Below are 18,972 nucleotides of genomic sequence, written 5' to 3'. Positions count from 1 at the left end.
CACGCACATCGAACCAAACACGAGAAAACGAGAAATAAAACGTTGAAACACGGAAACACGTGAAATAAAAAGGCCGAAAACGTTGCACGAAATAACCCTTTACCACCCTCTAAATAGGCCATACTAGATGTCGACACCTCATATTAGAACTTAAGTAGATGGTCAATTTCGTTTGCAAGGTTAAAGAAATCTTCAACTTGCTCTGATTTGCCTGTGAAGACCATAAAACTGTCATCCCTATTGATAGTGTAATTTGATGTTTTCTTTCCATTGGAACTTATCTAAGATTTTAATGAGTACAAATTAATAAGCCTGGTTGGTACGCTCCTATAATGTGTTTGTATAACAGTCCATTAAACTCAAATTCATTGTTTCTAAGAATTAATTTAACAAATGCAGTTAAATCTATTTTGTTGAAAATCTTTAAAGTATATTCTCCTGTGTGTCAATAAATTCTAATGCATTGATAACAATTTCTTCTAAATTGTCAATGATCATATTTGTCTACATTGACGTACATCATAGGCAATAAGAATGCATACTTTTTTTTACTCGTGTGACTCTATTTTATTAATGATTTTTTTTGTATTTTAAAAGTAAAAGTTATGCCTCTTCAATAATTGGATGTTGGATGTGTACTAATTGATAATTTAGTCTTAGATGCATGATTTTTTTAATTAGTTGTTAGTGGCTTTGAACTAGCTGTCAGTAACTGCAAGTACTCTCAGATCTGTGCTTAGTGTCTATTTGTTGTTGGGATATACAAGTACCCGGCCACGTCCACTCTGTGTAGTATTTCTGTTTGTATCCATCTGATGAGTTAAGCATTTTTCAACTGATTTTTATAGTTCGTTCTTATGTTGTACTGTTACACCACTGTCCCAGGTTAGGGGGAAGGTTGGGATCCCGCTAACATGTTTAACCCCGCCACATTCTGTATGTATGTGCCTGTCCCAAGTCAGGAGCCTGCAATTCAGTGGTTGTCGTTTGTTGATGTGTTACATATTTGTTTTTCGTTCATTTTTGGTACATAAATTAGGCCGCTAGTTTTCTCGTTTGAATTGTTTTACATTTGTCATTTCGGGGCCTTTTATAGCTGACTATGCGGTATGGGCTTTGCTCATTGTTGAAGGCAGTACGGTGACCTATAGTTGTTAATTTCTGTGTCATTTGGTCTCTTGTGGAGAGTTGTCTCATTGGCAATCATACCACATCTTCTTTTTTATATTTATAATTAGATCAAGTAAGTATCTCTCGCGGGAGAGTTACACTTATTGATGATTGGTCGGTAACGAACATTAATGTGTCCTGCTAGCTGACCAGTTCGCAATGCCTCATTACTTATTTCTAGATTAATTTAATGAATTTTTGGAAGAAGGTACATGTGTCCTCCATGTTTTGAATTATTATTATTCATTAAAAAATTATACGTCTTGGAATCTTTTTTTTCTCTCCTTGCTTTAAATTTAACACTTCTCTCAACATGCCAAAATTGTAATGATTTATAATAAAAAGAAAATATTATCCTCCACACACATGGCCAAGATAACACTGATATATAATTTCTTATACAGTTGAATTAATAATTAGAATTAAAAAGTTCCAAGGTTCACGTATTGTCTTTTTATTTTTTAAAAGCAACTTGTTTTATTTTCATTTTATATCATCCATTTCATGTTAATCACCGATATACATACATATTATATACATTAAAGCTAACACTTACCGTATTTCTATCGTTTTACAATCAAAATTCAGATTCTGTTCACACCTGAAATCATCTAACGTTTGGACTTAAAATATTTTAATTTAATATTATTACAAACACGTTTAATCTTTCTATAATGCCTGCACTCTCAATTAAATTGATAAACAGGATATGTTTGGTTGAAATCAATATCTAAATTAATTTTAAGAATTTAATGTGATTTACGACCATACGGAACAGGCAAATATACACCTACATGAAACAGTATATTAATGTTTCGGACCCGAGTATTTGGACCATACGCGTTTATTCATATGATTCGGAATTATATATAATGGTTCACGCAATTTTTAAGTCATAGTCATAATTCTGTAGGAAACCCAATATGTCGACTTTGTAAAATATCAATTAAACAAGTCGACTGTTTTACTCATAGCAACTTGGACCATTTTTTTCTTTCTATTTTGGCCAATCTAAACACCCGGTGGGGGGGGGGGGGGAGGTAAAAAAATCATGCAGGACCAAAACTCATGTAGTTTCACATGCGAAAAAAATGCCGTGAGGATGACGGCGCATTTAAATGACACTAGCGAAGACAAGCTAAAACAGACAGGATTATACTTCGTCAACTTTTTCTCTCCTTACGCCGCCGAATTTTTGTAATCGTAAAAATGGGAGCTATTGTAGTGATGACGCGCTGTCAAATTATCACTTTAAAGCTGTTAATTTTATCCACATAGAATCATTTCGATCCGTATACGCCAGTTGTTTCGTAAAAGACAACTGTATCTACTAGCTATGGAGCGCTGCATTTAATGTATACTTTTATGCATTTAGTCAACTTAAAACTATTGTCAAGAGGAATTCACGAAATTTCAAAAATGTTTTTAAAAAATCGAATGAAATATTTCGCGTAAGGGCAGACTAAAAATTTATAGAGGTTGAAGACCAATTACTTTAGATAACACACACAAAAAAAGATTTTTTTTTTGGAAGTTATGCATTTTTAAGATCCACTTGAAAAGGCTGTTGTGAAAATTTGCTATTCGAACACACCTGCTATGTTGTTATGACTCATTAGAAAGGTATGTCACTTTGTCCACGTTATAGTTTAAACATATCTATTGATAGTGCATGGATTGGGAAACAAGTTAATACAACTTATATTAATCCCTATCCACTTTGCGGGTGCGAGTTGTGCCTTGTAGCGGCATTAGCCTGCTCTTTTTCGAAATCTACAAGTGTGTCTTTTAAGTGCAAGAGATATTGCTCTCTCTTAACACGGGTTAGCCATTTATCGTTTCTCAGGACCATACTCGCAAATGGTGTCAAGATAGGGCCGAAAATTCATTCCCTGAAATTTTCTCCCCGAAACGGGGATCGAACCACGAACCTTTTAGTAATCCGATGCGCTAAGCCCTTCACCATGGCTCTCCTCTCCCAGTTAGACAGTATAACAATAACATACGGGTGACAAACATAGGTTACAAGAGCACACTTATTTGTTTACAGAATAGAATCCTGTACGGCTTATGATTGGACGATACAGGATTGGGATTACTTTTAATCGAAAGCTTATCCAATAAGGTTTAAAAAATGCAGAAAATCTTATTCACATTTTACAAAGTATAAAAAATATCTTCCATTTCCGCACGTAGGAGCCATTAAAAATATGCCCTTTTCATTAAGCGAAAAAAAAATAGACTGGCGATCTTTACCAACTGTATTTTAAGTCAATTTTTGGCGCATGACCATATATATTGTTTTGGTTGTAATGCAACACTGGCATTTCTAGTAACAGGAACTGCTACCCGTTTTTCCTTAGTTTGTGTAGTCTTCGAGAAAAAAAATACCGAACACCACTGGTACCCTATGGAAAATGCATTACGAATAATTGCGCTCTTGTAACCTATACACCTAGTCAAAACGGTTTATAAATAAACATACACTAGAATTAGAATAAAATAAAGTATTAAACTATGTGTTTGTTGGTTTGTGATAACAGTGTCTAAAGTATCTTTTGTTTCTCTTATTAAAATTTCACATTATCACATTACATAGTCATTAAAATGTTTCGGCACCCTATGTACCAAACTTACACTTATATTCTGATTCTAATGTTTGGTAATGTTATATAAACTGTTAACAAGGAGATATAAATCTTTTTTGTATTTATTTATTCATTTTATATTAGACTACAGAGTGTTGACGGACAGACAGAACCACCGACGGACTAGTGTTTACAATACAACGCGCCGACTTAGTCGGGCGTATAAAAACTATTCCATTATAAAGTATGATATCTGTCGTTACTCTTACATAGGTCTTGAAGTCATAATTATAAAACTGTTAAGTATTTCTCAAAACATTATAGTCTTATGAATTTAAATGTCCTTTTTGGAAATAAAGGGGTGAAAAAACTTATCGAACTATGAATTGCGGTAGTCGAGTTTTGACGTCGAACGGTTTTTGCTCAGATTTGGCGAAGATTTATCTCCCATTCAGATTCGTCGACTTTGTTTTATAAAGTACCATTCTGAGTCAATGTGCTTTCTCCTAAGTTTTCTGACATGAAGGATGACTCCGTAAAAAAAAGATAATCTGTCTTCCAGGGTCGATTCTGGCCAAAACTTGATACCAAAATCATTTGGGTATTTAACGTACTACATGTATTATCTTCAAGAAGTTTCGAAAGAAGATAAGGATAAAAACTTTAAATAGAAATAATCATACGAAAACATCGAGGTCTTTCCGTTGGTAACAGACCTTAATAATAAATTGAAAGAGACATTCAACGCCCTTTAGACTTCATTCAGAGTTAAACACTTCTTTGTTTCTTGTTTGGTTAAAGAATTATCATAATAGTATACGGAGTTAAGCCAAATAAAACACCTTTTCAATATTCATTTAATTTCACCAGCGTGATTTGTTTACATTTGAAATTGTTGTGAAAATATTTATGTTCTTAAATATACGAGCTGTGAAATTTTAGATATATATATATAGGTTAGAAACTTTACACACAAAAAAATGTCATTACTTGTAAAAATAATTTTAAAAAGGGGGGTGTTGCTTTGGTTTCTTTAATTTAATCAATCTACTGAAAACTTTGTAAGAAACAAGTTACACATTTGTGTCACTTTTATTCAATCTAATGAAAGTATACATCTCTGATTTCGTTATGCTCATCATGAGTACGAGCACGCGAGTTAATATAGATATTGCACTTTTATTCATCAATTTTTTCATTTTATGTTCTGTGGTCTTGTGGTGTACTTTTTAACTGGTTTCAAACATTAGCAAAGAGCAAAGATATCTCTATACTGAGATCTGAAAGCAAAGTTGTTTAATTGATTGAGGTTTGCTCAGAGTCAAGTGCAAAATATGTCATGCATATTCAGGTCGAGAATAAATTAATAACTATAACTCCGTAAATGGATTGATGGAATAAAGCAAAGAATGAATATCAACTGCAGCGGCAATCTTATATTCAATGCACAAAAACGAAGGGATTCCAAATGAGCACAAAATAATCATATAAGTCTAACAAAAACATTCATTATCATATAAGTGTAACAAAAACAGTCATAATCATGGCCCTAAAATTCTATATTTGTGTTGTAATTCCATATACCATTTCGATTATTGACGAAAACAGTGACATATGACTGGTTATCGCACCGCGGATAAATTATTACGCTGTGATTGGTTTAACGCCGTCACGTGGTGACCCCCTATGGATCCGTAGGGGTTAGTAAATTTCATAGCGGGTTTATGACGTCACGGCTACTGTTAATGGTGACGTCATATCTTGATGTTTTTGTATTTCATTGTTTATTTTTCTACAAAACGATGCAGAAAAAGTATCGCGTGCGATAAATTCGTTATAGCCGTTATACGGTTCACTACTGACCCCCTACAGACCATAGAGGGTGAATAAAATCCATAGGGGATTCGGTCTACCAGTCGGAAAGCTGACCCCTGTTTGACCCCATTTCTTAAAGCAACAATGGAAGTCATGTGATTACCATATATGGGCATTTTTTTACCAAAAAAAGTGAAGCCCGATTTTTGGAATTTGTAGTTTTTTGCATACAAGGGGTAGCCAAAATATTCATGAATAATGGATCAAGACAGGATTAAAATGATCAAACACAGGAACTCCTTTTCATTACTGATACCTGATCCTACCTTTTTCATTTTTAAAAACTTAAACGAGACCATAATGAAAGTATCCTGAATGTAAATTCTTCATTATTTGAAATAAAAGGAAATTAGTTTGCAATTCTTGTATGAACAAACTAAATATAACAATAAATTTTGTCTCACTGATTCCATGCAGATTCTAATGAATGGACTCAAATTTAAAAAAAAAAATACTAAACCAATAAATAAATGGTTCTAATCATGATATGTTTTAGATCACAAGTCATAAGTAAGAGTGATTAAAATGCTAGTCTGAAAGAGATTGTTTTAAGTTCATATTTAGAACAAGACTTTTTCATTTACCTTTGGCAGTTTTGCAGGATTACTTCATCACAAATTTTTTGATAATATTATAAACGATGAATGAGTTTTGGTTAAGGTTGTGTAAAGACAGTTTACGATTTCCTTACCTTGTTTTAGTTAAGTCAAACAATTCACTGACTTAAAGAGAATAATTAATCCAGTCAAATATTCACAGCTGAACTCGCCATTGCTTTTTCAAACAAACACACTAAATGTGTGTACATTGTGTAAAGATGCAAGTTGACATCGATGTGTAAGATAAAAAAAACTACAATGTCAAAAAATGTTTTTCGTTTGGAATTTAGTTCGAACGGGGTTCCTAAGGGGTGATAGAACGTTAGACTTGATTTTTGTTTTAACTTTGAGATACTTATTATTAATTTTTTTATATAGTTTGTATATTTTTTGTTTATCTGGAAAAAAATACGTTATTTTTAAAAGACGGACAATTTATAACATGTTTAAGTACTATTTTCTTTGATAATAAGAACCATGCTTGAAAAATCGAAAGAAATCTATTTCTGACCCTAATGGCAAGTAAGAAACAGAAAAAAGAAAAAATTCCAAATTGGCGCAAAATTATTTTTTCCGCGAAATTAACGCAATTTCAGAATGGAGGGTTTTAATATCAGTCCCATTGTTGTCTTAAGAAAGTAGCAACAACGGTCGTTTCTAAGGGCTTGCTTTCCGACTGTACGGCCTCACCCCCTATGGATTTTACTAACCCTCTATGGATCCGTAGGGGGTCAGTAGCGAACCATATAACTTATATTATAAATAAATCATCACGGCCGGTTCTTCCATTGTAATGGGTGAACAGTTATGTATCAAATAAGATAATACAGAACAATATTTATGTACATTTACACTGAAAAGGTTGAAAACCTACACTCAATAAAAGCTGGGAAGAGACGTCTCACCAGAAATCATGTAGAGGTAGAAAGAGATTGAAGTTACGAGTTTACGTGCTTAAAGTCCGAATTAAGATAAAATAAGGAATTTATACGTACTGCAGAATTTGGACTTACAATGTAGAAAACTGATGATATATCGCAAAAAAAGTCTAAATCACATTATTTCAAGGTGAAGTTTCTTTTTTTCGAATATTTGTTTATAAAGAGACAGTATGTGCTAAAAGTCCTAAAATATTAACATAATAACTAAGTTTCAACCAATAGGAAACGTATGTTTATTCATGGTGTTTGATTTGTGGAGATGATTTAAGATATATATAGAATGGACCTGCTTCAGCAACTAAGTATAATCTGGGAACAGTATATGTTAATATATATGTTCCTGGTATAATCTATCCGTATTTACCTGAGTTTATCTGTCAAAATATGCGCGCAATTTGCCAAATGTAATGCGCCGATACGGACAATTGCTGAATACATTTTTATACCAATTAATTAACAAACAAAACTTTTAAATTCCATCAAATATTACATTTATGGACAAGTATGTTAGAATAATAAAACTTATGAAGAAGTATTGTGATACACCTACCATGACTTTTATAGGAAAAACACGAAAAGTCCGTTACTGAACATGTTTAGTCAGGAAACGCAGGGGAAAAAATCAAAAGACTGTTACCATCCCGCACCGTGTATTTTGATGGACTGTATGTACGATTGTCACGCAAGTTTCCGACTCTCGTTTCTGTTATCACTAAATATATATATAAACTTACTAGAAATAATAAAAAAATGTCCTGTTTAGACTACTCCCGTTGAATACTTTCAAACTGATCTTATTCAATTTCCAAATTGTCATAGATCAGAAGCATTTAAACACCTCATGGAGATAAACACAATAGATATTCAATTGATTTGAATTGGAACGGAATAGCCAATAACCAAACAAATCAGACTTCGTAAATTACTTTTTAACATACGATATTTATTGACATTAAAGTATATGACAATTGGTATACCGTATGGTCCATGGTTTAATTGGAAATAAAATAAACCAAGTAATCAAGGTTATTTTACCTGGGATAGTGGTTAATATATTTTTAAAAAGAAAAGAAAAATAATACCGTAATTTTACAAATGATATTAAATCAAGTATTTCATTTTACAGTTTATATCATTTCGAGCCTTTATAGGTGGTCGAGTGGTCTAGTCATATTATAATATATGAATATAAGGCTTTGGAGTTACATATCATTTACATTCAACGTTTTTTATCGGATATTTTTTTTTTACTATCAATGTTCAGTGAAACCCAAACATTGATAGTAAAAAAAAATATCCGAATAAAAACGTTGAATGAAAATGATTTGAAACTCCAAAGTCACTACAAAATCTTATATTATAGCCTATAGGACTATCGAGTGGTCTAGCGCGTCGGGCCGACGGTAGTGCACTTGCCGGCGATTTGGTGCCACGATACTCAGAAGCATGACGAGGGAAGAACAAAATAAATTACAGATCTAACATTGTTGGGCTAATAGTAAGACGAATTATATATATATCACACCGTGGCTATTTCGAATAAAATCAATTTAAAGATAGGCATGTATTTTATATTTCAAACACAGGCACTTGGGTATATGATACAGATATTTTTTTTTAATTTTTTGTTGTTGATTAAACAAGCATCGATTCAAGAATCATGTTCACCTCAGTGGCGGATTAGGGAGGGGAAGGTCCGAGGGTTCATATGGCAAAATCAAAGGTACTTTATTTAAATCATTTGCACCACGTGACTTTGTCCCTTTTGATCAAATTACTTCCCTTAGCTTAAGATTGAAAATATAATTTATGATAGATTTGCGGATAATCCCGTCCTTTCCCGTCATGTATCTAAAACTAATGTATCTTTAAAACTTCCTTTGGCGGATATTTACAAAAATGCTGTGTAATTCTAAGGGAAAATGCTTAAAATTTGACTTTTTACGAAATGGGAAGGTTGAAATCATCATGTTTATAAAAGAATTTGGCCGAAAACTTAAGAAAGCAGGTAAGGGGACGACCATTTGATATTCTGGGGGGGGCCAGGAGGATTTTGAAAATAAATAACTCAGCCTTGATAATCACAAAAATAAATGGTTTGTTCTGTGGTAGTTCGAAAATAAATAACCTGACTTACAATGTATTGAAAATGAATAACTCGGCAGGTCTTTAAGCCATTTTATAAATGCTATTCGAAAGTATGAGGTGGCACTAGATTCTTCATAAAATTCATCTTTTTTTCAAAAAAAAATTCGGGAAACACTTCCCAAATCTTTTAATAATAAAGGTATAAATATTATTTAAATATACTTGAAATGTCTGAAATGGGTTTCATTTAACTTGAGGTATATTGGCTCAGGAACACTTACCTCACTTTTATTACAGGGCTGTAACTACATGGAGGCAAATGCCTTCTTGTAGGAAATTTTAAAACCAAAAGCTTGTCTTCATATCAAATTGTTTTCACAGCGAGTGTTTGCAAGAAGCAAGTTCTGTTCTCCCTTGGACGTAGCACCTGTTTTTTAGGGATCAATGTTTCCTTAAATTTGTCTTTTGTTCATTGATTGCCCTTCTGTATTCTCTTAGTGTTGCATTCCTTTTGTGATTTAGTAATTTTGTTTTCAACTTGATCATGAGTTTTATTTTATTTAAGACTTTTTAGCTAATTTTACAACTGAACTACTTTAAATTGTATCCCAGTTAAGAGCTACATCAAGTTGTAATTGAAATGTGTTATTAAAAATTACTTGACATAGTTATATCACTGATAATCAGCCCCCTCTTAACTTAATTTGTAAAAACTCCATATAATTTACATGTATAAAAGATTTATATTCTGCATGCCGAAACAACAAAAAAAAACAACAAAAAAACAAAAAAACCAGCAGCCACATACTTAACTATGTGAATTACATTTTTACTTTATTCTTCATATTGGTCTTTTGATGTTGTCCATAAAAACTTAAGTCTTACGCTGAATCTATACATTTTGCTTTGAGACCAAAATATTGTCAAAAAATTATTAAAACAGAACTTGCGTTTTCAGAATAAGAAAGGGTCTGGGAACGCCCAGAAAGCATGATTTTGCATCATTTGTTCTATAGTTTCTTTGGGCCTTCAGCGGCTTCAAAACCCTTCAAAAATTTTTTGCCTCGCTCCACTCAGCAAAAATATATTTGGCAAAACTCTTAAAAGAGGCTAGTCACAGCCCAACTCTAATACCGTGTATGTATGCAATACATGTATATGCAGTTGGGAATTCAGAAGATTCATTTCCACAGAGAATGATGATTAATTCTGATTAAATGGTACATTAATGACTTCACTGTACATGTATTATTTATAATAAAAAATGAATTTAAAAATTGTATGTTTTCAAATATTATTAATATAGTTATGAAAATAAATAATCAGTCCCTTGTTTTAATGAAAATGAAAAATCTTGCTTCAACAGTGCAGAAAATGAATAATCTGTCCTCTTAGTTTACAAAAATAAATAACCGATCCAAAACAAATCCTCCTGGCCCCCCCCAGAATATCAAATGGTCATCCCCTAAGTAAAAAGTTATTTAACTTTAAAATTCAACCTACAAGGTGTTTCCCTATATCTATGCGAACAAATCATGAACAATATCTCCTTGCATGTGTATTTCTGTTTTGAATCTTGCTATTTTACGATTTTACGTCATTTTATTTGATCTTATATAGCAATTACACAATAGTTACGCTTCCGGAGCCCTTTTCACAAAAAATCTTAAGAGTAAAATTTATCGTAAGTCTAAAATATTTCTTAACAATTCAACTAAATATTTTTATCGTAAGATAAATTTTACACTTAATATTTTTTGTGAAAAGGGCTACTGATTTTTAAACTAAAAAGGCCGAAAGATTTTCAGAGGAGACAATGTCCATTTGTACACGGACAGAAGCCTAAAAACATGTACAATTCACCTATATGCGAACAAACTGTTCATTCGACATAGGTATTTGCATATTGGCATTTTTATTAAAAGGGCTTATATAATCCTATTGTAATGGCTGCCGTCATGATAAGGCAAAATGGCCGTTATGCAAATTAGCAAATTACACCAAATTTTGCCATATGTGGACCCCCTTTCTCCTTGGTTGGGAACCCCCTTTTAGAAATGTCTGGATCCGACCGCTCGTATTTGGACCCATCCACCAAATTTAATTGGCTTTTTATTCAAGAAAACCTAGAGGTATTGAAAATCATTGTAATTTATATTAATAAATGTTTTGAACTGAAAAAGCTATCAATATAGTACAGATATGTTTTCATTCAACCTGTTAATTTGAGAATATTTTGCCTGTTAATATTAGATATGAAATTGTTATGCTTTTTTTATACTAATAATACGTGACCATACGTGTGGCTCTGATCTCTCTTAAAATTGAGATGATTATATTCATATTTATATATGATTTGTATCAACATTATTGTGTCAATTGGCCCGAGAACACAGTTATTTCGTAGTACATTTCTTTTAGACAATAAATTCAAATTAAAAAAATCGCACCTGCTCTATCTCAAAAAGATTTTTACAGTGTAGTGTACTACTATTGATACAAATAATATCAAAATTATAGAAACTTCTACCAGCTCTAACTCAAAATATTGACAATTCTGTGTTAAGGGGGGCTAAAATTCAGTTTGACAGCTTCAGACATTCTAATTTTTGACCTTTTTTAACTGGACCAAATCACTACTTAACATAAAGATTCAGCACCCAAATTTTTTTAACATGTAATTTCATCCCCTTACTTAATATTTCATGCATAAAATATCAAGAAATAAATTGGGAAAGTGTATCAAAAAAAAATGCAAGTTATACACTGTTCACACTAGGGACTATATTCGTAGACAACGAAAACCAAAGGACGATAACTGTGTCCTTGGACCTAATAGGATAGAAAGACTTGACCAATTTTAATAAAACTTTGCATGACCTAAGCTTAGGAAATTATAAGATAGTTGTCTAAGTTTCATGGCCATAGGATATATATTATAGAAACTAGGGTCATTTTAATATTGAAATTTGGATGTTTATTTTTGACGTTTAAATCAAATATTTTCAACTGTCAAGATTTTGGCCTAAAAAATTTAAATATTGCAAAAATTTGCTTTTTAAATACTCTTGAATATAATATAATAAGTATTAAAAGCAACGGGACACTCATTTGATTTATCAGATTTATCACAGTTATTCAAAAGTCAAATTTATATGAGCCTGTGCCTGAAAATAGAGATTTTCGAATTAAGGGAAGCCTTACATAAACATGCATTTTTTTCAAACAATTTGAAGTTTTTGAAGTTTTTTAACCATACATTATTCTTCCATATGTATCAAATGTACTTTAAATGTAAAGAAAAGTTACAAAAAGCATACAACATGAGTATAAAATGGTCTTAAGCCATGTAAGACTGAGAATTATTTAGAGTCGATTTAGGCCGTAGCCCATATTTACATATAAAAATGCACACAGAGGCTACATGTATAAGAAATAAAAATTTGTTACTTTTTGCTCATTTCTATGCTAAGATGTTATGATACAAGAAGTCTAATTGCAAAAGGACTCTTGAATTCAACTTTTTTTTGCAGACAGTATGGTCTGATGACCAGTTTTTCACTTTTCAATGAAAAACTTGCATGTAGTTTTAGTCTCAATTGGCATATATTTGAACCACTTACTATCCTAAAGAAGAAAATCATGGTAGCATATGAAATGAATAGGGTGTACTGATCATTGTAAAGTGTTTTTTTTAACAGATTTAGTGAAATATTTGTGATGGACTACAGATTTTATGTACAAAGCTCTTCACAATTCACATACATCAAACAGGCCGTTTAACCAGGGACATAAATACAAATATTCTGCACATTTTTCTGTGATAATCTACTTTTCTCTAGATTCAGAGTTCACAAATGGTTAATTAAATTTAATTTAAGCATAGAAACACAAATATCAGGAACATAAAAAGCTGTCAGATAGAAAGTCAGCATGGCTCTTAGGCATAAAATGGAAACTGCTTTAAAATGCTTATTTTAGACATATAATGTCAAAATGGGACATTTTAACAGAATTTCTGTCAAACAAAGATGTAAATCCTTTACTTTTATTGAGTTTGACAAATTGAAACCAGCAAACCATTCAGGAAAGTTGCCAAAGTACAGAATGTACATTTACGGAATTCATCTAATAGGATAGAAAGACTTGACCAATTTTAATAAAACTTTGCATGACCTAAGCTTAGGAAATTATAAGATAGTTGTCTAAGTTTCATGGCCATAGGATATATATTATAGAAACTAGGGTCATTTTAATATTGAAATTTGGATGTTTATTTTTGACGTTTAAATCAAATATTTTCAACTGTCAAGATTTTGGCCTAAAAAATTTAAATATTGCAAAAATTTGCTTTTTAAATATTCTTGAATATAATATGATAAGTATTAAAAGCAACGGGACACTCATTTGATTTATCAGATTTATCACAGTTATTCAAAAGTCAAATTTATATGAGCCTGTGCCTGAAAATAGAGATTTTCGAATTAAGGGAAGCCTTACATAAACATGCATTTTTTTCAACCAATTTGAAGTTTATGAAGTTTTTTAACCATACATTATTCTTCCATATATATTAAATGTACTTTAAATGTAAAGAAAAGTTACAAAAAGCATACAACATGAGTATAAAATGGTCTTAGGCCATGTAAGACTGAGAATTATTTAGAGTCGATTTAGGCCGTAGCCCATATTTACATATAAAAATGCACACAGAGGCTATAAGAAATAAAAATTTGTTACTTTTTGCTCATTTCTATGCTAAGATGTTATGATACAAGAAGTCTAATTGCAAAAGGACTCTTGAATTCAACTTTTTTTTGCAGACAGTATGGTCTGATGACCAGTTTTTTTATTTTTCAATGAAAAACTTGCATGTAGTTTTAGTGTCAATTGGCATATATTTGAACCACTTACTATCCTAAAGAAGAAAATCATGGTAGCATATGAAATGAATAGGGTGTACTGATCATTGTAAAGTGTTTTTTTCAACAGATTTAGTGAAATATTTGTGATGGACTACAGATTTTATGTACAAAGCTCTTCACAATTCACATACATCAAACAGGCCGTTTAACTAGGGACATAAATACAAATATTCTGCACATTTTTCTGTGATAATCTACTTTTCTCTAGATTCAGAGTTCACAAATGGTTAATTAAATTTAATTTAAGCATAGAAACACAAATATCAGGAACATAAAAAGCTGTCAGATAGAAAGTCAGCATGGCTCTTAGGCATAAAATGGAAACTGCTTTAAAATGCTTATTTTAGCCGTATAATGTCAAAATGGGATATTTTAACAGAATTTCTGTCAAACAAAGATGTAAATCCTTTACTTTTATTGAGTTTGACAAATTGAAACCAGCAAATCATTCAGGAAAGTTGCCAAAGTACAGAATGTACATTTACGGAATTCATCTCTTAGGCCCGAGAACAGAGTTATTTCGTAGTGCATTTCTTTTAGACAATAAATTCAAATTAAAAAAATCGCACCTGCTCTATCTCAAAAAGATTTTTACAGTGTAGTGTACTACTATTGATACAAATAATATCAAAATTATAGAAACTTCTACCAGCTCTAACTCAAAATATTGACAATTCTGTGTTAAGGGGGGCTAAAATTCAGTTTGACAGCTTCAGACATTCTAATTTTTGACCTTTTTTAACTGGACCAAATCACTAGTTAATATAAAGATTCAGCACCCAAATTTTTTTAACATGTAATTTCATCCCCTTACTTAATATTTCATGCATAAAATATCAAGAAATAAATTGGGAAAGTGTATCAAAAAAAAATGCAAGTTATACACTGTTCACACTAGGGACTATATTCGTAGACAACGAAAACCAAAGGACGATAACTTTGTCCTTGGACCTAATAGGATAGAAAGACTTGACCAATTTTAATAAAACTTTGCATGACCTAAGCTTAGGAAATTATAAGATAGTTGTCTAAGTTTCATGGCCATAGGATATATATTATAGAAACTAGGGTCATTTTAATATTGAAATTTGGATGTTTATTTTTGACGTTTAAATCAAATATTTTCAACTGTCAAGATTTTGGCCTAAAAAATTTAAATATTGCAAAAATTTGCTTTTTAAATACTCTTGAATATAATATAATAAGTATTAAAAGCAACGGGACACTCATTTGATTTATTAGATTTATCACAGTTATTCAAAAGTCAAATTTATATGAGCCTGTGCCTGAAAATAGAGATTTTTCGAATTAAGGGAAGCCTTACATAAACATGCATTTTTTTTCAACCAATTTGAAGTTTTTGAAGTTTTTTAACCATACATTATTCTTCCATATATATCAAATGTACTTTAAATGTAAAGAAAAGTTACAAAAAGCATACAACATGAGTATAAAATGGTCTTAGGCCATGTAAGACTGAGAATTATTTAGAGTCGATTTAGGCCGTAGCCCATATTTACATATAAAAATGCACACAGAGGCTATAAGAAATAAAAATTTGTTACTTTTTGCTCATTTCTATGCTAAGATGTTATGATACAAGAAGTCTAATTGCAAAAGGACTCTTGAATTCAACTTTTTTTTGCAGACAGTATGGTCTGATGACCAGTTTTTCACTTTTCAATGAAAAACTTGCATGTAGTTTTAGTCTCAATTGGCATATATTTGAACCACTTACTATCCTAAAGAAGAAAATCATGGTAGCATATGAAATGAATAGGGTGTACTGATCATTGTAAAGTGTTTTTTTCAACAGATTTAGTGAAATATTTGTGATGGACTACAGATTTTATGTACAAAGCTCTTCACAATTCACATACATCAAACAGGCCGTTTAACTAGGGACATAAATACAAATATTCTGCACATTTTTCTGTGATAATCTACTTTTCTCTAGATTCAGAGTTCACAAATGGTTAATTAAATTTAATTTAAGCATAGAAACACAAATATCAGGAACATAAAAAGCTGTCAGATAGAAAGTCAGCATGGCTCTTAGGCATAAAATGGAAACTGCTTTAAAATGCTTATTTTAGACGTATAATGTCAAAATGGGACATTTTAACAGAATTTCTGTCAAACAAAGATGTAAATCCTTTACTTTTATTGAGTTTGACAAATTGAAACCAGCAAATCATTCAGGAAAGTTGCCAAAGTACAGAATGTACATTTACGGAATTCATCTCTTAGGCCCGAGAACAGAGTTATTTCGTAGTGCATTTCTTTTAGACAATAAATTCAAATTAAAAAAATCGCACCTGCTCTATCTCAAAAAGATTTTTACAGTGTAGTGTACTACTATTGATACAAATAATATCAAAATTATAGAAACTTCTACCAGCTCTAACTCAAAATATTGACAATTCTGTGTTAACCTGTCACCTGGGACCACAGAGCTGTCAGATGTGACACATGCGACCAGTGGTTTCACATCAATTGTCAGGACATTCATAGTGGCACATATAGTTACCTCACAGCAGACGAAAACACTGCTTTAAGATGGGACTGCATTGTTTGCGACAGCCCAAACTACAACTCATTGTGTTACGGCTCAACATCCATCCAAACAGAAAACAGCTTCAGCCCACTGGAAAATACTCTTAACAACAGTACTGAAACACAGAACAGAAAGCCACTACATTCGTCAACACCAAAACGAAATAATGTAAAGGAAAAGCATAAGCCCTTTACACCATTGCGAATTTTGAATGTCAACTGTCAGTCTATTAGAAACAAACAACACCAAGTTGAAAACATCATAGATAGTACCAAACCTGATGTTATAATAGCAACAGAAACATGGCTAGATCAATCAATTACGAACAGCCAAATATTTCCACAAGAATATAATATATATCGCAAAGACAGGAAAGGAAATAAAACCGGAGGAGGCGTCCTAATAGCCATAAACAACAAATATTTAAGCTCTGAGGTACCAGAACTGGACACAGATTGTGAGATAATTTGGGCACGGATACAGCAGAAAGGCACAAAAGATCTATACATATGCGCCTACTATAACCCAAAAACATCGGATGTTGAAAGTCTTCAAGCATTTGAAACATCAGTCAGAAGAACCAACGCAATAAATGCATGCCAATTGATCGGAGGGGACTTCAATTTGCCAGGATGGAACTGGGCAAACAAATGTCTATACCAGGGAACACAGCACACAGAACAACATTACCATTTTGCAGAAATCCTTGACGACAACGGACTAACACAGCTAGTGCAAGAGCCTACAAGAAACAAGAACACTCTGGACCTCTTGATCACTAACCGTCCTAGCAAAATAATGAGAATAGATATCATACCAGGAATATCAGACCATGACATTGTATATGCTGAAATGAACATCAACCCAGTAACAAACAAACAGAAACAACGAAAAATCCCTCTCTACAAGAGGGCGAAATGGGACAGCATGAAGGAAGATATGAAACATCTACACAACGCTATTCAACAAGAAAGCAATACGGATAGACCAGACATAAATATGCTATGGAAAATGTTTAAAGACGGTCTTGAAACAAGTACAAACAAACATATACCAGCAAAAACCTGTAAGACCAAAGATAAGAACCCATGGATTACACGGGAAATAAAATCACTCATAAGGCGAAAAGACCGAGCATATAAAAAGAAAAAGAAATCAAACCATCCTGACGATTGTGCAAGATTTAAAGAACTAAAAAAGACAGCACAGAAAAGCCTAAGACAAGCATATTGGAAGTATATTGAAAGTATCATCACCCCAGAGAATCCTGAAGAAACACATGCCCCTTCTAAAAGATTTTGGACATACATCAAGCACAGAAAAAGTGATAAAAGTGGAGTGGCACCTCTAAGAAAAAATGGTAGCTTAGAAACAGATCCAATCAACAAAGCAAACATATTAAATGAACAATTTCAATCTGTATTTTCCACAGCAAACAACATCAGCAACAGTGAATTCTACAATCAAAATCATATGTCCGACTCACCAGAAAATTACCCTGACTGTAGAGACATCCTTATCACAATCAACGGAGTAGAAAAACAATTGAGAAACCTTAACCCACACAAAGCCGCTGGACCGGATAACATCAGACCAATGATACTCAAAGAACTTGCCAGCGAAATCGCTCCCATACTTACCATCATATTTAATGTTTCAATGGAGACAGGCAAAGTTCCAGATGACTGGCGGACAGCTACAGTCACACCAGCATACAAAAAGGGTCAAAAGTACATCCCAGCAAATTACAGACCAATATCTCTTACATGTATTTGCTGCAAGATTATCGAACATATTGTTACCAGCCATATTATGAAACACGCAGAGGCAAACAACATCCTTTATCCACTACAACATGGATTTCGAAGTAAACGATCCTGCGAGACGCAACTCTTAGAATGCATTGATGACTTAACGAAGTACCTTGAATTGGGAAAACAGTCTGACCTACTGATACTAGACTTCTCAAAAGCATTCGATAAGGTATCCCATAGCCTGCTCCTACATAAACTCAATCACTATGGAATCAGGGGAAAGACCAACAGCTGGATAGAAGCGTTCCTGACTAATAGAACCCAAGTAGTAGTAGTTGAGGGTGAACAGTCAGACAGAGCAAAGGTAGAATCTGGAGTTCCACAAGGTTCAGTCCTAGGCCCTAGTCTATTTTTGTTTTACATAAATGACCTAGCGAATGACCTAAAATCAACAGTTCGTCTCTTTGCTGATGAC

This window comes from Mytilus californianus, unplaced genomic scaffold (assembly GCF_021869535.1).
Source record: "Mytilus californianus isolate M0D057914Y unplaced genomic scaffold, xbMytCali1.0.p SCAF_6, whole genome shotgun sequence".
In the NCBI taxonomy this organism is placed as follows: domain Eukaryota; kingdom Metazoa; phylum Mollusca; class Bivalvia; order Mytilida; family Mytilidae; genus Mytilus; species Mytilus californianus.
This window is presented reverse-complemented; position numbering follows the sequence as displayed.